The 26,153-nt window shown below is 38.9% G+C and overlaps 1 pseudogene; it reads right to left on the bottom strand.

The window, feature by feature from the left end:
• Positions 1–20,468: 20,468 nt before the first annotated feature.
• LOC107773838 (receptor-like protein 9DC3) lies at positions 20,469–25,816 on the bottom strand (annotated as a pseudogene).
• Positions 25,817–26,153: the final 337 nt, after the last annotated feature.

Raw genomic sequence — 26,153 nt, forward strand, 5'->3', positions numbered from 1 at the left:
CAACTAACACCACCGGGCACACACCCCGCAAGCCAAAACTCAAGAAGCACATAACGAAATTGACTAAATATGTAAAGAGAAACACATAAGATAACTATCAAACAAGCCCGACAGGCACAAATTTCTAACAATACCATATTACGAATCAATTCAAAAGGAAAAAATCAAAGTACATGGACAAATCATAAGGATCTCATCCTAGTATCACCCTCCATCGCGGCACGCAACCCCGCTCAAACATATCAAATCACATGGAGTCGCGAGGGTCTCACCCTTAACTCTGAATCACAAGTCGAAATACACATCATACCAATGGAAATCTTCCATTAACTCAGTTCTGCCAATAAAATCTCAACACTTGCTAAACTCTCACCCCGGTAGAGTATCAAATCACAATTTATAACCAATTTACTCAGGAATCACATCAAACCTACCATAATGGACAACGTGAATTCACTTATAGTCTTGTAACTTTCAATAATGAATAGAAACGATAGACACGGCTATCACTCATAAAATCTCCCAACGGGGTAAACATCTGAACATAATACTAAGTCATAAACTCACCCATAGGTTGGACAACAAGTAGGGGAACTCGCCCCGATAAACAAGACCGAATCAAAATACGAATGGTGCCCCTCTGTAACAAATAAAAAGCATACCTGTATGACATCATCTGGCGCAGTGGCCTCAAGCCTACTATATGAAACACATCAACGGGTCGGGCCTTCCCCTCTTGGGCGCCCTCTACTCGCCTGAATACTCCGTTGTGACACACTTATCCTGAGTCTAGGACAATATCTCACCCTATGGCTGGTATCTCCACACTCGAAGCAACCTTTCTGTTGACGTGGTTGTGGGAACTGTGCGGTACGGGTACTCTGAGACCCATGAGCACCTAAAATATTGTGCGAAGCCTGAAGTGCAAACTGAACCAGCTGACCCACAAAACCTCTACCATGTCGTACCCTGCCTCCAAAATAAGGACCAGTAGATCTCTCCGGACTACGAGGCCTCCTCACCTCCCCGTCCTCTCTCTCCTGATCTCGCTTGTACTCTCTCTCATTGCCCCGCCTTCTTCTCTATCTTGGTCCCACATGTCTTCTACTCAGCGAGTGATCCCTACCACCTGCTGAGACGAAATATCTGACTCTAACTCCTGAGCCATGCTGAACCGAATATCATACATGAGTCCCTCAATGAATCTACGGACACGCTCTCTAACTGTGGCGACCAAAGCAGGTGCATGCCTGGCCAAATCATTGAATCTCACGGCTTACTCTGACACTGACATAGTTTCCTGGCTCAACTACTCAAACTCCGCGTGCCATGCATCTCGAAGGGACTGAGGTACAAACTTTCTCAGGAACATCTCTAAAAACGGAACCCATGTAAGTGAAGCTAACTCGACTGGGCTACCCAACTCATATGCCTGCCACCACTGGTAAGCCGCTCCGCTGAGCTGGAACATAGTAAAAGCAACCCTGCTCGTCTCCACAATACCCATAGTACGGAGAATGCGGTGACACTCTTCCAGAAAAACCCTGTGCACTCTCTGAAGACAAACCAGTAAATGTAGGAGGGTCATATTTCTTGAACCTTGCAAGTCTAAGATGCTCTTCCTCAGATGTTGCTGCCCTGACCACGGGCTGAACTGGAACCACAGGCTATGTCGCCATGACACCTGGAACCAGACCAACATGAACTCGCTGCTCTGGGGTGTGGTCTGCGGGAGTCTGGGTTCCTCCCCCGGTTGTGAAGTAGCTGGTGCAACCGGAATCAACCCCGCCTGAGCCAATGTACCAAACATACTCAGAAACTGTGCTAAGGTCTCCTAAAGTCTGGGGGTAATAACAGGCACCTCTGGTACCTGCTCCCTAACTGGAACTACTGGCGGTTCCTCAACTGTTGCTCTGGTATGTGCTCTGGCTGCGACACTTACTCCTCGTCGGCCTCTGCCTCTAGCGATACTTGCTCTATGAGAAGCGTCATCTATAACTGTAGCGTCATCTATGAGAGAATGGAATGATAAAAGTTCAAACTCCAAGATCAATAAGCTCGCACGATAGGAATCAAAGAAGTGAGATTGTCCTAATAGTTCTGTAGCCTCTCGAAGATAAGTACAGACGTCTCCGTACCAATCCACAAGACTCTACTAAACTCGCTTATGACTCGTAGCACCTATGAACCTAGAGCTCTGATACCAACTTGTCACAACCCAATTTTCCCTCTGTTTGGGTATCGTGATGGCACCTATGTAAGCCTAACAATGACTAAAACAACAACATTATTTAAATAGAATCTAACAAGTTAAATAGAAATCTCTTACAATTTCCAAAACCGGTAGTAAAGTCATAAGCTCTGCAGAGTGTTTTCTAGAAAACTTCTAAATACAACAGTCCAGAAATAATAATAAATAGTGCAAAATGAAAACTGGAAGGTGACTCCGAAGTCTGCGAACACAGCAGTAGGTTTACCTTGAGTCTCCACACCAACATTCCACACAGCTAGCTAACGAACAAGTACTTGGATCTGCACACAAAAATATGTGCAGAAGTGTAGCATGAGCACACCACAGTGGTGCCCAGTAAGTATCAAGACTAACCTCTGTGGAGTAGTGACGAGGAATAGTTAAGACACCCACTAGTCTAATATACTGAACATATATAAGTACATGAACAACAGAAGTATGATGTCTACATAAAGACTATGCAATATGGCTCACAGTACAGTAATGGTATAAGGAAAGAAACAACAAGTATCAGCGGAATATCATGCAAATGACACAGAAAGGTGAATGGAACACAACCTCAGTCCGGAATCACAAATACAGCAAGGACAAGTAATAACTCAGCGACTATAATTGCCTTTACATCAGGTTTTAGTCAACAACTCCACAAGGTACCGAACCTCGTACAAATCACAACTCACGGGTCTCAATGCATGAACCCTAACACTTGGCATCACATGCACTCATAACACCACATCATAACCGCACTGACGGCTCACATGCCAATAAAGCCATTCTCACATAGAGTAAAGTAAACAAGGGTGAGCATTTATGCTCCACAATATCAAGAACACCTCTTATCCGATAAGAGTGCTTAACTACGTGTATGCTTGTGCAAGTGTCCTACCATAGTCCATATCAGCAAATAAGCATAAGGAAAAAAAGAACGGACAACACATAAAATATTTTCTCACAGCTTTCACAAGATAAAGCTCACACAGGTATGTATACCAGTTCACAAATATCAACAACAAGAATTCCCCCAGGCCACAAATCAATCCCTGACACAGCCCACCTTGTCTCACCACGTGTGCAATAGTAACATAAATGCCCGCCTTATCTCGCCACACGTGCATAACAATGTTCCCACCTTGTCTCGCCACATGCGCACCCCCATCCCCCCCACATATATATATATATATATATCGCCTTGTCACGTCACATGTGCAATATCAATGGTAGCAATAGCACGGCAGAAACCTCGTGCAATCCCATAATAACAACCGCACGGCAGAAACCTCGTGCATCACCACAACAAGTACAATAACAACAATGACAATAATACAAAGTACGACAAGTAAATCAACTCAAGAACTTTAATTCATAAAAAAATGGTAGAACCAATTCACAAGGAATAACCACAGTAAAGAATGCTAGGCGTGAAGAGAACAACTCAACAAAGGAAAAACTAATGTATAGCAACAATCCCAAAATATACACTTCAACAACGGGGAAGCTAACACGAATCAAATAATATCAAATAAAATAAGTCGACTAAGATATAGGGTATCTAAACTTCTTTTAAGGTTGAGGAAATTACGAAGGATATTCAACAATTCAATTATGGATAAGCATCAGACAAATAATCATAACCTCAATTAAGACTGAACAATTATAGGATAAAAAAAAATTTCAAATAAAGATAAGTAGTTATGAAAAGATAGCATGGCTATAAAAGCGATAACAGTTTCAGTTAAGGCACATATGAATCAAGTAACAATAATAGTGGATCATGAAACAATTGATTCTAATTAAGCAGGTAGATGTGAATCTAGTAATTAAGATATATAATCATAACAAGAACAACTGCATATTCAATGAATACAAGGACCTAAGAACCCTAAACGGCCAACTTCCCACAATTAAGCATGTGCACGCACTCATCACCTCGTGTACACGGACTACAATCAACATAGAAGACTCAAATCCTAAGGGGAAGTCCCCCACACAAAGTTAGGCAAGATACTAACCTCGAACCAAGATCAAACAATCGGTCACAATACCGTTTCCACGAATATCCGGCTCCGAATGGCCCAAATCTAGCCAAACACAATTGCATAACATGAATACAATAATAATATACTCATATAATCAATGAAATCAATATTTTAACAAAAATTCTGAAATTCAACCTAAAAAGTCTACCCGGGCCCACATCTCAAAATCGGGTAAAAATCACAAAATACGAACACTCATTCACTCACGAGTCCAACTATATAAGAATTACTCAAATCCGACCACAAATCCCCCTTCAAAACTCAATATCTTTATTGAAGAATATTTTCTCATAGCTTTCACAAGATAAAGCTCACACAGGTATGTATACCACTTCACAATAAGAATGCCCCCAGGACACAAATCAATCCATGACACAGCCCATCTTGTCTCGCCACGTGTGCAACTGTAACATAAATGCCCGCCTTGTCTCGCCACACGTGCATAACAATGTTCCCACCTTCTCTCGCCACATGTGCATATATATATATATATATATATATATATATATATATATATATATATATATATATATATATATATATATATCCCGCCTTGTCACGCCGCATGTGCAATATATCAATATAACAATAGCACGACAGAAAAATCGTGCAACCCTATAATAACAACCGCACGGCATAAACCTCGTGCATCACCACAACAAGTACAACAACAACAATGACAATAATACAAAGTACGACAAGTAAATCAACTCAAGAACTTTAATTCACAAAGAAACGATAGAACTATTTCACAAGGAATAACCACAGTAAAGAGTGATAGGTGTAAAGTGAACAACTCAACAAAGGAAAAACTAATGTGTAGAAACGATTCCACAATATACACTTCAACAACGGGAAAGCTAACACGAATCAAATAATTCCAATTAAAATAAGTCGACTAAGATATAGGGTATCTAAACTTCTTTTAAGTTTGAGGAAATTACGAATGATATTTAACAATTCAATTAAGTATAAGCAGCGGAAAAATAATCATAACCTCAATTAAGGCTGAACAATTATCGGATGAAATAATAATAATTCCAAATAAAGATAAGCAGTTATGAAAAGATAGCATGGCTATAAAAGAGATAACAGTTTCAGTTAAGGCACATATGAATCAAGTAACAATAATAGTGGATCATGAAACAATTGATTCTAATTAAGCAGGTAGATATGAATCTAGTAATTAAGATATATAATCATAACAAGAACAACTGCATATTCACTGAATACAAGGACCTAAGAATCCTAAAAGGCCAACTTCCCACAAATAAGCATGTGCACACACTCGTCACCTCGTGTACACGGACTACAATCAACATAGAAGACTCAAATCCTAAGGGGAAGTCCCCCACACAAGGTTAGGCAAGATACTAACCTCGAACCAAGCTCAAACAATCGGTCACAATGCCTTTTTCATGAATATCCAGCTCCAAATGGCCCAAATCTAGACAAACACAATTGCATAACATGAATACAACAATAATAGACTCATCTAATCAATGAAATCAATATTTTAACAAAAATTATGAAATTCAACCTAAAAAGTCGACCCCGGCTCACGTCTCAGAATCAGGTAAAAATCATAAAATACGAATACTCATTCACTCACGAGTCCAACCATATAAGAATTACTCAAATCCGATCACAAATCCCCCTTCAAAACTCAATATCTTTATTGAAGAAGTGCTTCCAATTTTTCCCGATTTCAACCCCAAAATTCGAAATTAAATGGAGAAAACAACTATAGATTAATGTAATACAACCAAAAATAAATTAGGAATCATTACCCCAAAGCTTCCTCAGAAACTCCCTCGAAAAATCTCCAAATTCCGAGCCCTCAAGTCCAAAAACGAAGAATGAAATCAAACCCTCAAATTTCTCTTTTTTGCCCAGGCGTGACCACACCTGCGACATAATTAGTTGCATCTTCGCAACCGTAGGTGAGCATGTCCAATCGCACCTGCGCTTCCTCTCGCTTCTGCATCCCAGAATCCGCTTCTGCGGAGCCGCTGATGCGCACAAATATTCCGCACCTGCGAAGACTGTCAAGTCCAGCTCTTCTCGCATCTGCGCCTCCATCTTCGTATCTGCGGGCATGGCACTCCTCCACTTTTCTGCTTCTACTCTTGCCTCTCAGCACGTGCGATCCCGCACATGCGGTCTCTTCATCACAAGTGCGAAAATACCAGATGCCTGAAGACTTCAGCAGTAACACAAATCCAACTTTTAATCCGTTAAGCACCTGAAACTCACCCGATACCTCAACCAAATATACCAACCAATCCTAAAACACCATACGAACTTAGTCGAGCCCTTAAATCACATCAACTAACGCTAAAATCACAAATCACCCTCCAATTCAAACTTAAAAAACTTGAGACTTTAGATTTACACAATAGATGCCAAAACCTATCAAACCACGTCCGATTGATCCCAAATTTTTCACACAAGTCATATTCAATATCTCGGACCTACTCCAACTTTCGGAATTGGATTACGACTCTGATATAAAAAATTTCCACTACTTGTCAAAAACTCCAAAAAATCGACTTTCGCCAATTCAAGTCTAAATAAGCTACAAACCTCAGATTCACAGTCCGGATACGCTCCTAAGTCCATAATCACCCAACAGAGCTAACGGAACCGACGAAACACCATTCCAGAGTCGTCTTCACACAGTTTCGACTACGGTCAAAATCCTAAGATTTAAGCTTTCGTTTTAGGGACTAAGTGTCCCAAATCACTCTGAATCATCTAATAACAGAATTCAACCACGCACGCAAGTTAATACACATAATACGAAGCTGATCAGAGCCTTATGCCACTGGACGGGACTTACATTCTAAAAATAATCGGCTGGGTCGTTACACTTTGTTGATATTGATTTATGGTTGTAGTTGTCGTTGATTATTTGTTGTGATTTTTTTAAGTTGATAGGAATTTTTGTTGGTTTCTACGAGATATTATTTGCCATTATTTTGTATATTTAAATGGTGACCTGCTACTTGATTCATTTCCATTATCATTTTATCTTATTATATTGTTAAACATTTTACCATGTTATTATTTATTTTTCAGTAGGGACTGACCTGACCTCGTCACTACTCTACCGAGGTTAGGATTGGCACTTATTGGGTACCGCTGTGGTATACTCATACTACGCTTCTGCACATCTTTGTATGCAAATCTAAGTATATCTTATCAGACTAGGCATCAGTAAACTAGTTGTACGAGGAGACTTCGAGGTATACCTGCCAGTGTCCGCAGACTCCAGAGTCCCCTTCTATCTTACTATGTTTCTTCCTTATTTATTTTAGAATATGATATATAGAGACATGGAGAATAAATTCTTAAAGGCTTGTGACTTATTTCTACCGGGTTTTGGGAGTTGAAATTGTTTGAATTGTAGTTTATTTATTTCAGATATTTATTATTATTTCGCATTGATAGGCTTACCTAGTCTTAGAGACTAGGTGCCATCACGACATCCTACGGAGGGAATTTGGGGTCATAACAAGTTGGTATCAAAGACTAGGTTCATGTGTGTTATGAGTCACAAGCAGGTTTAGTAGAGTCTTGTGGATCGGTACGGAGACGTCTGTACTTATCTTCAAGAGGCTATGGAACTGTTAGGATATATCCACTTCTTTGATTTCCTTATCGTACGCTTTTTTTGATTTCAATGTTTTAAACAATTGTCTTTCTATTCTCTCACAGATGGTGAGGACACACATAACTGGATCTGATGATCAGACACCTGCACCCCATATTGGAGCCGCAAGAGGCCGAGGACGGGGCAGAGGCCGAGTCAGAAGCCGAGGAAGACCACGTGGTGAAGCCAGAGCACCTCCACGAACTGCTGCACCAGAGCCACCAGTAGTTCCGATTGGAAAGCAGGCACCTGAGACGCTTGTTACTACTCTTACACTTCAAGAGACTCTTGCCCAGGTTTTGAGCATGTTTGGCACTTTAGCTCAGGCAGGATTAGTTCCACTTGCTCCTGCCACATCTCAGGCTGAGGGAGGAGCGCAGACTCCCGCCGCCCGTACTCCACAGCCATGGACCCAAGTTGACCATGCCCTAAAGGTTATACCAGTGTAGCCAGTTGTCCCAGTTCGGCCTGAGATTAGGACAGCAATTTCAGAGGGGGATCGGCTCAGACTCGAGAGGTATAAGAAGTACCACCCTCCCACTTTCAGCGGTTTAGCTTCAGAGGATGCTCAGGGTTTTCTGGAGGAATGTCACTGTATCCTTCGTACTATGGTTATTGTAGATTCCAGTGGGGTTTCTTTCACGGCATTCCAGTTTAGAGGTGCAGCCTACCAGTGGTGGCAGGCATATGAGTTGGATAGTCCGGTTGTGGCGGCTTCACTTGCTTGGACTCAATTTTTAGATATGTTATTAAGGGATTATGTTCCTCAAAGTCTTAGGGATGCATGGTGCACAGAGTTTGAGCAGTTGCGCCAGGGTTCTATGACTGTGTCAGAGTATGCTGTCTGATTCAGTGATTTGGCTAGGCATGCACCAGCCTTAGTTGTTACTGTTCGAGAGTAGGTTCGCAGATTTATTGAGGGTCTCCACCCTAGTATCAGATATAGTATGGCCCGAGATTTATAGATGAACATCACATACCAACATGTGGTATCAATTTCTAGAAGATTGGAAGGTATGCGGACTCGGGAGAGGGAAGAGAGGGAAGCTAAGAGACCCCGAGATTCTGGCATATATAATAATTCTCGTGCCCTAATTGCTGCCCGTCATGGTAGAGGCTATGTGAGACGTCCTATTCATTCAACACTTCCAGCTTCCAGTGGTATTCTGACTACTCCCACACCCCAGGTTCCATATTATGCACCACCAGTGTCTTCTGCACCTCCTGTGCGGGGTACTTTCAGCGGACAGTCTAGTCGATCAAGCCCGAGCCAGTCCCAGCAGTCACATCCTCCGAGGGATTGTTTTGAGTGTGGTGACACTCGTCATATCATGAGGTATTGCCCCAGACTTAGGATGGGTGCACCTCCATAGATTTCTCAGGCCCCACCTATCCCACAGGGTCCTCAGGCTTCTCAGGCCATGATTACTGCACCAATTGCCACTCCATTTGCACAGCCAGCCAGATGTGGAGGTTGGACAGGTAGAGGTCGCCTTAGAGAGGGAGGCCATGCCAGATATTATGCCATTCCTACTAGGATAGATGCAGTTGCATCCGATTCTGTTATCACAAATATTATTTCGGTCTGTCATAGAGATGCATCAGTCTTATTTGATCCAGGCTCCACTTATTCTTATGTGTCATCTTATTTTGCCCCGTATTTGGGCGTATCACGTGATTCCTTGATTTCTTATGTTTATGTATCTACACCCGTGGGTGAATCTATTATTGTGGACTGTGTGTATCGGTCGTGTTTAATTGTTATCAGTGGTTTTGAGACCAGATCTGATTTATTATTGCTCAGTATAGTGGATTTTTATATTATTTTGAGCATGGACTGGTTGTATCCCTATCACGCTATTCTTGATTGTTACGCCAAGACGGTGACGTTGGCTATGCCAGGTGTACCGTGGCTAAAGTGGAGAGGTACCTCGGATCATGTTCCTAGAAGGGTTGTTTCATTTCTTAAAGCTCAACGAATGGTTGAGAAGGGGTGTGATGCATATCTGGACTATGTAAGAGATGTTAGTATTGATACTCCTACCGTGGAGTCAGTTCCTATAGTAAGGGATTTTCTCGATGTATTGCCAGCAGATCTTCCAGGTATGCCACCCGACAGGGATATTGATTTTGGCATTGATTTGTTACCGGGCACTCAGCCCATTTCTATTCCACTATACCGTATGGCCCCAGCATAGTTGAAAGAATTAAAAAAACAGTTATAGGAATTGCTGGATAAGGGCTTTATTCGGCCCAGTGTATCACCTTGGGGTGCTCCTGTCTTATTTGTAAAGAAGAAGGATGGTTCTATGTGGATGTGTATTGATTACCGCTACCTGAACAAGGTTGCCGTGAAGAACATGTATCTATTGCCACGTATTGATGACCCATTTGATTAGTTTCAGGGTGCCAGAGTATTCTCTAAGATCGACTTACGTTCAAGCTATCGTCAATTGAAGATTCGGGAGCCAGATATCCCGAAGATTACTTTTAGGACTCGGTACGGTCATTACGAGTTCCTTGTGATGTCTTTTGGGCTAACCAATGCCCCAATAATATTTATGCACTTAATGAATAGTGTATTTCAGTCCTATCTTGATTCTTTCGTCATTGTGTTTATTGAAGACATTCTGGTGTATTCCCGTAGTCGGGAAGATTATGAACAACACCCAAGGACTGTGCTTCAGATTTTGAGAGAAAAGAAGTTATATGCAAAATTTTCAAATTGTGAATTCTGGCTTGATTCATTGGGATTTTTGGGTCATATAGTTTCGTGTGAGGGAATCAAGGTAGATCCGAAGAAGATTGAAGCAGTGCAGAGTTGGTCCAGACCGTCCTCAGTTATGGAAATCCGGAGTTTCCTTGGTTTGGCAGGGTATTATCATCGATTTGTAAAGAGTTTCTCTTCTATTGCTGCATCTTTGACCAAATTGACCCAGAAGGGTGCTCCGTTCAGGTGGACCGAGGAATGTGAGGAGAGATTTCAGAAGCTCAAGACAGCTTTGACTACATCCCCCATATTGGTATTACCTACAGATACAAGGTCTTATACTGTGTATTGTGATGCGTCGCGTATTGGTCTCAGCGCAGTGTTGATGCAATATGGTAGGGTGATTGCCTACGCGTCCAGACAGTTAATGATGCATGAGAAGAATTATCTTGTAGTGGTCGATGCGTTGAGTCATAAGACGGAGAGTTTGGGCAGCTTAGCATATTTACCGGTAGCAGAGAGGCCTTTAGCCTTGGATGTTCAGGCCTTAGCCAACCAGTTTGTCATGTTGGATGTTTCCGAGTCGAGACGAGCCGAGTTTTGGCTTATGTGGTTTATCAGTCTTCTCTTTATGATCGTATCAGGGAGCGTCAGTATGATGACCCTCATTTGCTTGTCCTTACGGATACAGTTCATCACGGTGATGCCAAGGAAGTCATTATTGGAGATGACGGTGTACTACAGATGCAGGGCAGGCTATGTCTACCCAATGTAGATGGCTTGCATGAGTTGATTCTCTATGAGGCTCACAGTTCGCGGTACTCCATTCATCCGGATGCTGCAAAAATGTATCAGGACTTGAGACGACACTATTGGTGGAGGCGGATGAATAAAGACATAGTGGGGTATGTAGCTCGGTGTCTGAATTGTCTGCAGGTAAAATATGAGCATCAGCGACCGGGTGGATTGCTTCAGAAGTTAGAGATTCCAGAATGGAAATGGGAGAGGATCACTATGGATTTCGTTGTTGGGCTCCCATGGACTCAGTGGAAGTTTGATGCAGTTTGGGTGATTGTGGATAGGCTAACCAAATCAGCTCATTTCATTCCTGTGATTACTACTTACTCTTCAAAGCAGCTGGCTTAGGTATATATTCGCGAGATTGTCAGACTTCATGGTGTACCGGTATCTATCATCTCTGACCGAGGTACACAGTTACCTCACAGTTTTGGAGGGCAGTACAACGTGAGTTGGGTACTCGGGTAGAGTTGAGTACAACATTTTACCCTCAAACGGACGGGCAGTCCGAACGCACTATTCAGATACTGGAGGATATGCTTCGTGTGTGTGTGATAGATTTTGGGGGTGCTTGGGATCAGTTCTTACCACTTGCGGAGTTTGCTTACAATAACAGTTACCAGTCAAGCATTCAGATGGCTTCATATGAGGCCTTGTATGGTAGGCGATGCCGATCTCTAGTGGGTTGGTTCGAGCCGGGCGAGGCTAGACTATTGGGTACAAACTTGGTTCATGATGCCTTGGAAAAGGTTAAGTTGATTCAGGATCGACTTCGTACGGCCCAATCTAGACAGAAGAATTATGCGGATCAGAAGGTTCGTGATGTTGCATTCATGGTTGGTGAGCAGGTATTGCTCCGGGTTTCGCCTATGAAGGGTGTGATGAGGTTCGGGAAGAAGGGCAAGTTGAGCCCTAGGTATATTGGGCCTTTTGAGATTCTTGAGAGAGTTGGAGAGTTGGCTTACAAACTTGCACTACCACCTAGTCTTTCTGCGGTTCATACGGTATTCCATGTTTCCATGCTTCGGAAATATCACAGCGATCTGTCTCATGTGTTATACTTCAGTTCGGTTTAGTTGAACAAGGATCTATCTTATGTTGAGGAAGCAGTGGCTATTTTGGATAGGCAGGTTCGAAAGCTGAGGTCAAAGAACATTGCTTCCGTGAAGGTTCAGTGGAGGGGCCATCCGGTCGAAGAGGCGACTTGGGAGACTGAGCATGATATGCTTAGCTGTTATCCACACTCATTCACCAGCTCAGGTATTTCTTCTAACTCCGTTCGAGGACGAACGTTTGTTTTAGAGGTGGAGAATGTGATGACCCAAAATGTCATCTTTAAATTTAATAATTAATTATATGTTCTAAGACCTCGAAAATTACTATTTATCGTTACTCGACTTGCGTGCGCAGTCCGTAAAATGTTTTAGAAAGTTTTTATGTGAAAATGGATTAAAATATGAATTAGAGCTTTATAACTCAACTGAATTGACTTTGGTCAAAATTTTTAGCAAATGGACTCGGAACAGTATTTTGACAGTTTTGGTAGGTACGTATCGTGATTTGAGACTTGGGCGTATGCCCGGAATCAAATTCCGAGGTCCCTAGCCCGAGATATGGAATTTTGAAGAAAAATTAAAAGTTTAAATTCAAATAGTGACTGAATGTCGAATTATGTGCAAACGACCCCGAAATAGAATTTTGATGATTCCAACAGCTCCGTATGGTGATTTTGGACTTAGGAGCGTGATAGGAATTTTATTTGGAAGTCCGTAGTGAAATTAGGATTGAAATGGCTAAAATAGAAATTTAACTTTGGAAGTTTGACCGGGGAGTTGACTTTTTGATGTCGGGGTCGAAACCAGTTCTGAAAATTTTATCAACTCCGTTATATCATTTATGACTTGTGTACAAAATTTGAGGTCAATCGGACTTGATTTGATATGTTCCGGTGTCGTTTGTAGAAATTGAAAGTTTCAAAGTTTATTAGGCTTGAGTCTATGTGTGATTCGTGTTTTTAGTGTTGTTGGATGTGATTTGAAGACTCAACTAAGTTTGTATGATGTATTAGGACTTGTTGATATATTTGGTTGAGGTCCCGAGGGGCTCGGGCGTGTTCCGGATGGTTAACGAATCATTTTTGGCCTTGGTGAGATAGCTCATATCTGTTGCTGCAATATTTCTGGTTTCCTCTTTCGCATTCGTGAGAGGAGCCTCGCGTTTGCGAAGAGTGTTCTGAGCTGGTGAGATTTTTGTTCTACGCGTTCGCGGAGGAGAGGACGCGAACGCGAACGCGAAGGGTAGGACAGTGTGTGCATCGCGAACGCGTGAGTGGCGTCGCGTTCGCAAAGGAGAGTGAGGCAGTTGGGAACCCCAGTCTTTTGTTCTACGCGTTCGCGAGGTAAGGGACGCGTTCGCGAAGGTCTGAGTTTGCAAAGCTTCGCGTTCACGAAGCGTAGGTCGCGTTCGCGAAGAGGAAAGTTGGGCATCACATTTTTGTGCTTCGCGAACGCGAGTCAAGGGTCGCGTTCGCGAAGAAGAAACCACTGAACAGAATGTTTAAGTTCAGAAAATGGAAACGATTTGGAGCTCGGATTGAGGCGATATTTGGGAGATTTTTAGAAAAAACATCGGGGTAAGTGTTCTTAACTCAATCTTGGTTAGATTACCCGAATCCATCACTGTTTTTAACATTTAATTGGTGATTTAAGTTTGAAAAGTTTGAAAAACCCTCATGGATAGATTTGAGGATTTGAGGGTCGAATTGTTATTGGAATTTAGTCATTTTGGTATGGTTAGACTCGTGATTGAATGGACGTTCATATTTCCTAACTTTTCCCAAATTCTGAGACGTGGGCCCCATGAGCCATTTTTGAGTTAATTTCGGATTTGTATTGAAAAATGTAATATTTTCTTATTGAATTAATTCTATAATTTTTGTTGACTGTATCGAATTAATTATGACTAGATACGAGTCGACCGGGATCGGAAAATCGAGGAAAATGCATACTATTTGGTTAAATTGGAGCAAGTTGAGGTAAGTGACTTGTCTAACCTTGTGTGGGGGAAATTTTCCCTAGGATTGGTATTAATTGTATTGTGATGAAAGTCGCGTACACGAGGTGATGAGTGTGTACACGGACTAAATGTGAAGGATTATGTGTTTAAATTATGAAGATCACTGTTGCATATTAATTAAATTATTAAATCTTGTTATATTCTCCATCATTGATTTGATTTGTATACTTTAAATTTGCTTGACCTTTTCCTATTAATTATTTTACCTGTTTGGTTAAAACTTGATTTCTTTTATTCTGTGCATTATTTGAAATTGATTTTCTTTAAATTAAATATTATTAATATGAAGTATTTGACATTTTAAATTTGGTATTGAAGCAATGTATTAAAGATTTTGAAATATTATTTTGCTAAATTATTTATTCCTGAATATTTTTGTAAGATTTTTGTACTCATTGTAATGGAGCCGTGGCTCTTTATTGTGGAAAAATATTATTGATGATTTCTGTTGGCCTAAGTCGTGAGCTCTTTATTGTGAAAAACTATCGTTGATTTATTTTGGCAAATTGAAATATTTGGGCACTTGAGGTGCAAATTGTGATATATTGTGATATTGATACGCATGCGGTGGTATAAGGTCTAGGTATTGAAATGCATGCGGTGAGATAAGGGTGGTTTGATACGTGTGGCTAGTAGGGGGAACTACTAGAAGTCATGCGGTGTGATAAGGATGGCTAAAACGCGGGATGCTATTTCCGAAAAAATATTTTCTTTAAAATAAATTATGAAAGCTCCCGCGGTGAGATAAGGAAATGAGATATTGTGAATTTATTTATGATTTGGGATTACGAGGTGGTACCTCGGGAGTGCCCTTGTTGATATTTATTTATGGCCGTAGTTGCCGTTGATTATTTGTTGTGATTTTCTTAAGTTGAAAGGAAGTTTTGTTGGTTTCTACGAGATATTATTTGCCATTATTTTGTATAATTAAATGGTGACCTGCTACTTAATTCATTTCCATTGTCATTTTATCTTATTATATTGTTAAACATTTTACCATGTTATTATTTATTTTCCAGTAGGGCCTGACCTGACCTCGTCACTACTCTACCGAGGTTAGGCTTGGCACTTACTGGGTACCGCTGTGGTATACTTATACTACGTTTCTGCACATCTTTTTGTGCAGATCCAGGTACATCTTATCAGACTAGGCATCAGTAAACTAGATGTACGAGGAGACTTCGAGGTATACCTGCCAGCGTCTGCAGACTCCGGAGTCCCCTTCTATCTTACTATGTTTCTTCCTTATTTGTTTTAGACTCTGATGTATAGAGACATGGAGAATAAATTCTTAGAAGCTTGTGACTTATTTCTACGGAGTTTTGGGAGTTAAAATTGTTTGAATTGTAGTTTATTTATTTCAGATATTTATTATTATTCCGCATTTATAAGCTTACCTAGTCTTAGAGACTATGTGTCATCACGACATCCTACAAAGGGAATTTGGGGTCATGACAGAAAGATTAGATTATAAAACTCTAGTTCATGGCATGAATAGTACCTTTGAGAAAATAAGAGAGAAGATGAATGCTAATCTTAGCGATGAAATTTATGAATACAATGAACCTATGGAATATTTGTTAGCAAAAAATGGAAGTGATCAACTAAGTTATCACCCAAATTGTATATTTTGCAAGTATTGATTATGGAAGACGATGAATAGTAACTTGGTGGTAATGAACAATTGATGTAGTATCATTAATGACTTCGAATGGGTATTAAAACATAAGAATGAAGTTAAATGGTCTAGCGTGTAGAACTATTTGGCGATTTGAGTTGTTGGAGGCTTGTAGCCAACTTATGAGCCATATATGGATGTTGATCAATATCTTAGGTCATATTTTGATGTAATTAGGATATCTAATTGTAGATATCGACTTGTTGGTGATGTTGAGCATTTTAATCAACATTGGAATGATGGAGGAGAATTGAAAGCTTGTGAATGTTAATAAAGTGAAAGCGAGTTAAGCTGATTAAAATTTACTCTTCTTGAGGGACTTTCTCCAAAAGCATGTTTCGAGTTAATACTTAAGTTGTTTACAAATGTGCTTTCGTCCTTGTGGGGACAAACAAGTACGGATGTATCCATGCATTAAAATATTATGTTGCATATGTAGTGTCATGCTGTTTTATAAAATTTTATTTTAAATCTTGTTGGCAAAATGACACTCAAGGTAAATGTTATAACTTTTTATCAAAACTTACGTATTTACAAGAGTGTACATATTTGAGTGCGAAAGATAAGTTTTCGTGGAAAGTATTTCTTTTGGGAATTGACGAATAGAATAGCACATATGGTATCTTTTAAAGATTGATGTTAAATTGCTAAAGGTTTTAGCAGGAAAAAGGTTGTTTATTTAATTTTTGTTCAAATGAATTAGATTTTTTATAAATGCTATGAGTTGATAAAAATAGATCCTTTGAAGCTACTATGCTATGAATCTATTTTTGAAGTATCAAATATTTTGGAAGTTACTTGTGTTCACCGAGATAGACTTCGGATATATTATGTTCGTTGTCATGAAATTACACGTGTCAGTGTAGGCGTAGATGGCCACTTTGTGGTATAGACTATGGCAGAGTACTCTCCCTCGAGAGAGTACTATTTTGTGCTATTATTAGCATGGTTGAGTCGATTCATACGGCACTACGATGAGACGACCTGAGCAAGTAGGGTATATAATACTTGCCGCTAGGTACATAACCTAGTTGACCTTCTTATATCAGTGATGGTATATTACTCCCAGTGAAAGGTAAGGATGATTTTCTTATGTTTAAGCCTAAGGAGCCAAAAGTGATTTCGATGACTTAAAGCAAATGGAATGATTTTGTACGATTTAATCCAAAATCTTGGATTGATGTAAATATTTTAAAAGTTTATATTGTGGGTTATATTTCACTTGGTTGTTATTTAAAATAATAAGGGTCATGAATTGATAGAATTTCTTATCATTTTATATCAAATATTTGTGCATTATTTTTATAACGTTTGTCCCACGAACTTAAGTTCTTTTAGAGAGAGTCTATGACACTTATTGAGTACTGTTGTGGTGTATTCATCCCTAAGCCCCTCCCCCCTCCAAGGCCTTGCTTACTTTACATGTTTCAAGATGATGTATGATACATGGCATGCGGTCAGGTTAGGATGACTCTCTTTCCGAGGTATTATGAAGTACCACTTTTATTCCGTGGTAGCTATCTCATTCTTTCTTATTTTATTTTGTTGGAATTACTCCAACCGTTGGTTCTATTCTTTGGTATAGAGGCTCCATAGATTGTCAAAGGTTGTAGTAACGGGGTTGTACACGACATACATGAAAGTATATTTATTTTACTTAGTCTCATTGTTATTAGCATGAAAGACGTTATGTGCGATTGTGAATTGGAAAATATTTTATCATTTAACTTGAAAATGTACATGATTTTCAAGGAACTTCCGCAGTTAAATTGGTTTTCAAGCATATGATTTGAATGCATTACATGGTTTGGTTCGTTCGGATTGGGTAGTGTACCGGGTTTCGATCACGCGGATTTGGGTTGTGACAAATACTTGCCAAGGCGATTGTACCACATCCTCCCTGATTGCTTTAATCCGTATAAGGATTTCTGAAGTTTTATTGAACAAGTTTCCCTTGAACTTTTATGTGCTTCAGGAACTTTAAATCCTTCAGGGATTCTCATAAATATTTCATTGTCGAATGATCCATATAAGTATGATGTGACAACATCCATTAACCGCATATCAAGTTTTTCATGGACTATCAGATTTATTAGATACCTGAAGGTAATTGCATCTACCACAGAAGAATATGTCTCCATATAATCAATATCAGGCCTTTGCGAAAACCCTTATGTCACAAGTCGTGCTTTATATCTTACAACTTCACCTTTCTCATTTCCTTTTCGCACAAAAACCCATTTGTACCCCCACTGGCTTGACACCTTCAGGCGTTCGGACTACTGGTCCGAGAACTTCACGTTTTTCGAGTGAAGCAAATTCCGCTTGAATTGCGGTTTTTCCATTTTGGCCAATCATTTATCTGTCCAAATTCCATGACAGATTTGAGCTCAAGATCTTCGTCAATATTAATACTATTGAGCGCTACATTATATTAATAACACCGTCGACGATCATTTTGCATCGGTTGCATTATCACTCATTGATGAGGCAGTGAGAGAAGGTGCATGATTAGAGGAGGAAGAGAATTATATTGGGCAAAACAAGAGGTAAAATTGTATTTTAAATTAGAGTATATTATGTTAAACACAGTCGGAACCTGTCATTCTCATATATTTTTTTGACTTGAAATTAAGTCGATTATAATACATTGAATCAAAAAAACCAAAGAGATTCTTCTCTTTTTGTACGTTTTTCTTGCTGAAGTTGGCGTAGCTGGATATCTAACTCAAGTATATACAGTAAGGGTGGCATGTGGGTCAGGCCCGGTCCTAAGTGGGCTTCGTGGGCCCGGTCCTAAATGGGCCGGTCCTAAGCGGTCCCGGGATTCGCAGACTTCTTGTTGGAACCGGCCCGGGACCAGGATCACGAACTAACGATCCCGGGTTAAGTGGGCTGGTCCTGGACCTAAGTGGGCCCAACGAATACTTTCTATTTTAAAATTTTGTTTTTATAGAAGTTAGAGGAAAAAAATGGTAATAAAAATATCTAAGGCAATTCCTTGTAAATTATATTATAGAATTGTCACCTAAATTTTTTAATTCAAATTTAAAGACAAAAATATTGTAAAGAGATATTCAAAGCAATGCGTTATAATATTTATATATATATATATACACACACACTATCGAATATAGCTTATATACTATATATATAGTATATATATAATATACTATACTATACTATACTATATATACATCTTAAGATATATAAGCTATATTCGATTTACTATATATACATCTTAAGATTTATACATTAATATTATATATATATATATATATATAGCTATAGTATATCTTAACATGTATATATAGTTATAAAAAGTTTGGGGTTAAAACAAAGTTGGGGGGAGGTTAAATGGCTATTTTATAAATAGCCAACGACTATTTTGGCAGGTAAAACGATCATATTTTAAATGCCATAACGGCTATAATGTGGCAGATTTGTTTTTAAAAAAAATTAGTCGTTGGGCTCAGATTGGCCCGTTTAGGACCGCTTGAACCGGTCCACTTTCCACTTGGTCCCGGTCCCAACCGGTCCCGGTCTCGCGGGCCTCGCCTATGGAACCGGCCCACTACCCAGCCCACCTCCCCACGGTCCCGGTCCTATCCGGTTAGGACCGTTTAGGCCCACCGCCCATTTGCGCTTGCGGTCCTGGGCCGGGCCCAATCCTAACCAGCCCACATGCCACCCTTAATATACAGTGAGATTTCTCCATAATATTATTATTATTCTAATACCTATTAACTATAAAAATTAAGTTTTCCTTGAAAACGATTTTTAAGTTAAATTTTATCTTTCTATAATAATATTTTACTTATAACAACAACAATCATTTTTGTAGCAGAGCACTCTTTGTAAAATTACACATTTAATTAACGTATATACCAACGGACGCATTATTAAATTAGAATTGTCGTTTTGTTATGTTGTGTCCTAGCACTTAAAATGAATTGAAAACAACTAAATATTAATTAAAAACTTGAATATTTATAGACTAATTTAAAAATTAGCTCTCAAAATGGTATCGAATATTTAAAACGAAAAGAGTAAAAGAATTATCTCCAGTATTATGTTTAAATCGCAGTTTGAAATTTCACAAACTATAAAAACTGATAAATATATTGCTTTTAATCTTTATCTACTCAGTTTCACAAGATTTCTCTCTTCATCTTCTGCTATTTCCTATTCTTTTTTTCCCTCCATGCCATATAATTATTTTGCAGTGTTGTTAAAATAAAAATACTTTTTTGTGTGTGTTAAAAGAAAATAAAAAACAATTCATTGCGGAAAATATTACACCTTTTATAAAATAACTTACTACGAAAAATGCACCTTTAAACAATATACGTAATATACGTTAACTAAGGACTATAATTTATTCTCTTTTTTCTATTTAAAAACAAAAGAAAAAGGAAAAATGACAGCAGCATTTACAGCACAAAAAGAAAATTCAAAAGCATCTATTAATCTTCATGTTCGACCTTGTGGCATTTGCTGTTGTAAACATATATAGTACAGAGTCTTTTCCCATTCTCCTGGTATTTCAACTGGACACATTCTTTGCCTACATTTAATTCATACAAGTTAAAATGAAGTCAGATACAAAATAAAATAATCTCAATTCTCATGCATTAATAAAGATTAAGGTTGTCCAACGGGACGGGCCGTCCCGTCCCGTCCCACTTAATTCTAAACGGGATGGGTCCATGTTAAACGGGACACGGGATGGGACGGGATGGCCATTTCGTTCCGTTTGTCCCGTCCCGTTTGTCCCGTCCCGCCTATCCCGTCCCGTCCCGTCCCATCCCGCCTGTCCCGCGTCCTTTTTTGTGTGCATTATATACAAGAAACTTATAATCCTGCTTTTCAAAGTTTTTCTAAGACCACGGTTAGAAATGATATTTTTAAATTTCAAACATAATATTTTCAGTATATTCGTTGTATATTTTTTCACTTAGATTGTAAAGTATCTATCACATCTGATATAGGTCGTAGTCCTAATGGTTGTGATTATTTAACGGTTACATGTCATTGGGTTGATCATCACTGAAACATGCAAAAATGTATTATTGGTTATAAATTTGTTGATTCAAAACACACTGGAGCATATATTGCAACTACTGTTCTACAAATTGTTGATTTTTATGGACTCATTGATAAAGTTTTAACTATCACCTTAGATAATGCTTCTGCTAAGTGCTAACACAACTTCAACAACTAGCTTAATTTAATGATTGCAAAATTTCCAACTTATGCACAAGCCATTAATAAAATGATTGCAAAATTTAAAAAGTATTTTTTTCCTATTCCCCAAGTTTATTTAATTTCTACTATACTTAACACATCTTTAAAATTAAGAGGTGCAAGTGGACTTGTTCGTAAAATTTATGAGAATTTAGCAATTCAAGAAAATAAACAATCATCTCTCGAAGACTGCCAAGCTAACATATATTCTTATGTTAGATCAATGTTTGATAAATATAAATCTATGAAAACAACAGGTGTTGAAACTAGGGAAGAAGAAGAATACAATGAAATACTTAGCACTGGGAGTTATGACGGCATGGAACTCATGGAACATCAATCAACATTGCCAATTCCAGAACAATGTCCGAGAGAAATTATAAATAAGTTACAACAAAGTTATATAGGAGCTTACAAATATTAGTATGATAATTTGTAGTTGGCTACTAAGAGGCCTAGTTTCCTAGAAGGTGCCTGCGTAGATTAGGTGCTTTTTAAAAGAATTATATTTGTATGTGAGATTTGAAAGTTCTATTAATAAAATAAAAGGCTCTAAACGTTGAATTATTTTTATGAATTGTCTTACACTCTTACTTAGTTACTTAATGGCTTGAAATTATATTAAATAAATTATAACTCTATTATAAATTTATAATTACTAGAATAATTCATTACAAGTCTTTTATTTTAATATTTTATAATTCTTTACTTAGTTTCCTAATTTTCGTTTAATTTTTAAGTTTATTAAATAATTCAAAAAACTAGTTGTTGCAAACTTTAAAAACTTAGTCATTGTCAAAAGAATAGGCGTTGCCAAACTCAATGCTTAAATAATTTTTTTTTGAAAACGGCACTTAAAGCCCGTGAACCCGTCCCGTTCTGTCTCATCCCGTTTGTTAGCGGGACGGAATGGGCCTACCGTCCGTCCCATCCCGTCCCGTTTGTTAGTGGGACGGGATGGGCCTACCGTTTCGTCCCGTTTGTCCCGTCCCGTTTCGTCTCGTCCCGCCACCGTCCTGGCTAAATGTCGTTTCGTCCCGTCCTGGCCCGTTAATTTTGTCTCGTCCCGGCCCGTTGGACAGCCATAATAAAGATACACTTACCAAGCTAATAAAGCAAGATATATTCAAATGAAGACATACAATATAAAAAAGGGCAGTCTGGTTCACTAAGTTCTCGCTATGAGCAGGGTCGGGGAAGGGCCGGACCACAAGAGTCTATTGTACACAGTCTTACCCTACATTTCTGCAAGATCTAGTTTTCATGGCTCGAACCCGTGACCCCCTGAAATATCACTTAATATAAACTAAGAAAAAATATCAGATATAGAGCTTAATATGAATATGTACCTGAAATTACATATTGGACGACTGGAACTTGTCTAGACACCATTATTTCTTCTTCTGTAATGCCTTTGGCCTCGCTGCTTCTTTCGCCTTCTCATGGTGATTTTGTGTTCTAGTTCTTCAACAATCAAAGAAAGCCAATTGGGATTTCGAGCTCAAAGCATGATATATGCAATGGATAATCCAATAATTAGTCCACTTCCATATCCCATAAGAGTAGCTTTCCAAAAATCATTGAGAAACTGAGAAGTGCTTTCTTCATCCAAAACGCATGTTGTGTTGTTTGTCTTGGGCATCCTGCTACTTCCACAACCTTCCGAAACTGGGAATCCACGCAATCCATCATTACCTTCATATGAGTTATTATCAAAGGTATGGAATTGAGGTCCTTCAGGAATACATCCTTGGAGATGATTGTGGGAGAGATTTAAGAATGTAAGAGACGTAACAGAATCAAGTTGTTGTGGTATCTCTCCTGAAAGCTGGTTAAATGAAAGGTCCAATGATTCAACTACAGATAAATTTCCAAGTAATTTCGGTATATGACCTTGCAATCCATTATGAGATAAGTTCAACACACGAAGTGCAATGAGATCTCCCATAATACTTGGAATTTGTCCTTCAAATTTATTGTTTCAAAGATCCATAGTGGTGTACAAATACAAGATTCTCACTACTTCAAGCTCCAATCCCTTTGTTACCACAGTTACCGAGTCTTCATAATATCTATTATCACTTGGTGGCTCCATTGTTTGATCAATTCTCATCATGGCTTTCAAATGATGAAAGAGACTTGTTGGTAGCTCTGTTGTAAATGCATTGCAAGAGAGATCCAATATCTGAAGATGAGGAAACAAGTTTTTAGCCCTTGAAGCTCTGATGGGTCCATGCAATTTATTGGATCTCAAGCTTAAAACTTGTAGTTTTGGAAGAGTCCCCAACCACGTAGGGAATGTGTCATTTAGGTTATTGTTTCCTAAGTCAAGAACTTCCAACTCTTTGCAATTGGCTAAGGATTTTGTGATTTTTCCCTCTAGCTTATTGCCATGCAAGTTGAAGCTTGTCAGTCTACTTCCAACTCTAAAAGTTGTTTGGAGATTCCCAGAAAGACTATTGTGTTGCATATCCAAAACCTCGAGGTAGTCACTCAGGTTACCCAAACAGTGTGGAATTGCTCCTTTCAGATTGTTTCTTGCCAAATCAAGAACTGTTAATGATGTCAAATTGCAAAAAGAAGAAGGGATCTTCCCACTGAGACTATTATTTGATATGAAAAGATTACTTAGAGAGGAAGGTAGAATAGGTAGCGATCCTTGAAGAAAATTGGATCGCAAATCTAGAGTATCTAGTTGAAATAATGATGAAATATAGTCAATACTTGTCAACATGTTGTGGGATAGATTAAGAGTATTCAGTGAGTGCATCCAATTGGACCATGCCCAATCAGGAATTGTTCCTTGAATCTTGTTATATGAAAGATCCAAGGAGCTAAGATTCTTTGCTGATCTCAAAAAATCCAGTTCTTTTACTTCACAACCGGACAAGTATAAGTATGTAAGAGATTCGGGCAAGGTAGACTTGACTTTGTTCTCATTGGTCATCGAAATACGAAAAATCCAACGAGTCAAGTTGTTTGAGGTTTGAAAAGAAGCTGACGTCTACATTGCCACTTAAATTGTTAGATTCACAAGGTTTTGAATTGACTTGGGAAGATGGCCTTGCAACTGATTGCCTCCTAATGAAATGTTGATTAGTGAATTGGACTTGAAATCCTCAAGTTGACCAGAAAAGTGGTTATCCCTCAATCCTAGTTTAGTTAGTGATGGAAGTGTGTATATCCAGGATGGTATTTCTCCATTCAGGTTGTTATTTGATAGCCAAAGTTCCTCCAGATTCTGCAGTCCACTTATAAATAGAGGAATTGGTCCTCCAAAATCGTTATATCGAAGGTCCATATACTCTATACGAGTGAGATTCCAAAGAGATTCCGGAATCAGCCCCGAGAGATTGCAAAAATTAAGATTCAGTCCCAGCAAGGAAGTTAGATAGACAAGAGATTCGGGAAGAAAATCACCAGAAAAATTCACTTCAGAGAGAAATAACACCTTGAGAGATGCACTGCTGTTCCATTTGGTCTTTGGAAAATAACCACTGAGCTGAAAATTGGAATCTAAATCAAGAATTTCCAAGTTTGGCAAGTGATAAATACTCTCAGGTAATGCCCCATGCAATCCTGTATACGCAAGCGTCAGAGTTGTTATATGATAAGAGATATTTAGAGGAATGGTGGAAGAGATGCTTACTTCACTAAGATCAAGCTCTCTTAATTGGGTCAAATTCTGAAGAAGCAATTTGAAATTGTGAGGTCCAAGACTGAGCGCATTGCCTAATAAATAAAGAGACTGTAACTTGGAAAGATGAGAGATTTCAGAAGGAATTTCACCTGTGAAATATGAGTAAGAAAGATCGAGATGAGTCAAGCTCGAAAACCTGCCAAATAGAGGTGAGATTTCCGAAGGAAAGAAGTAAGTAGAAGAAAGGTCAAGCCTTTGGAGATGAGAGAGCTGGAATAGGCTGCTGTTAGAATCAATAATCCCTTTAAGTTGGCTGCAACTGAGATCAAGTTCAATGACATGGCCAGTGAACTCATCGCATGTCACGCCATCCCATAAACAACAATCTCTGCTCATATTCCATGTACTTGTTTTCGGATAAGAGTTCTGACCATAGTCACTACAGAAATGAGAAGCAGAGGGATCTACAGTAAACATCTGCTTGAATTTTAGAAGGGAAATACTTTGATCTTTGTTGCACAATTGAGGTAATGTGGATGAAGAAAAAGCAAGTTCATGATAGAGAAAGACAACTAAAAGCACAACTGAGAGTTGCTTGTAGCCCATGCTTGCATAAAAGGAGTTCAAAAGTTGGTTGCTGAATTTAAGAAAAAGCCTATGCACAAATATATAGGAGGATAAGTTGCTGTTACTGTTTGATTGATATTATGAGAATAAGTGAGCATTTTTTAACTTAAGATAAAGTGCAGTTGTATACTGTCGTTGTTGTTGTTTTTTCTTTTTTCGGTTTAGATAAGTTTTTTCAATTTTGTGTGGTTATTATAAATTAGTTTTTGATTCCCAGCTAATAATGTCTCCAAGGATCACTTAAGCATGATTAACTTAATACAATATGTGTTGTTAGATTAATTTATCACACTTAACTATGATACATACGTATGATCTGAATGTAAATATCAAGTATGTGTAAGTTTTTCTAAATGTACATAATTCTTTTTCTGATTGCAGAAAATATTTTATTTTTATAGTAGAATATTCAGTTTTTATTTCAAAGACTTGTGAA

This window comes from Nicotiana tabacum, chromosome 20 (genome assembly GCF_000715075.1).
Source record: "Nicotiana tabacum cultivar K326 chromosome 20, ASM71507v2, whole genome shotgun sequence".
NCBI classification, from domain to species: Eukaryota; Viridiplantae; Streptophyta; class Magnoliopsida; order Solanales; family Solanaceae; genus Nicotiana; species Nicotiana tabacum.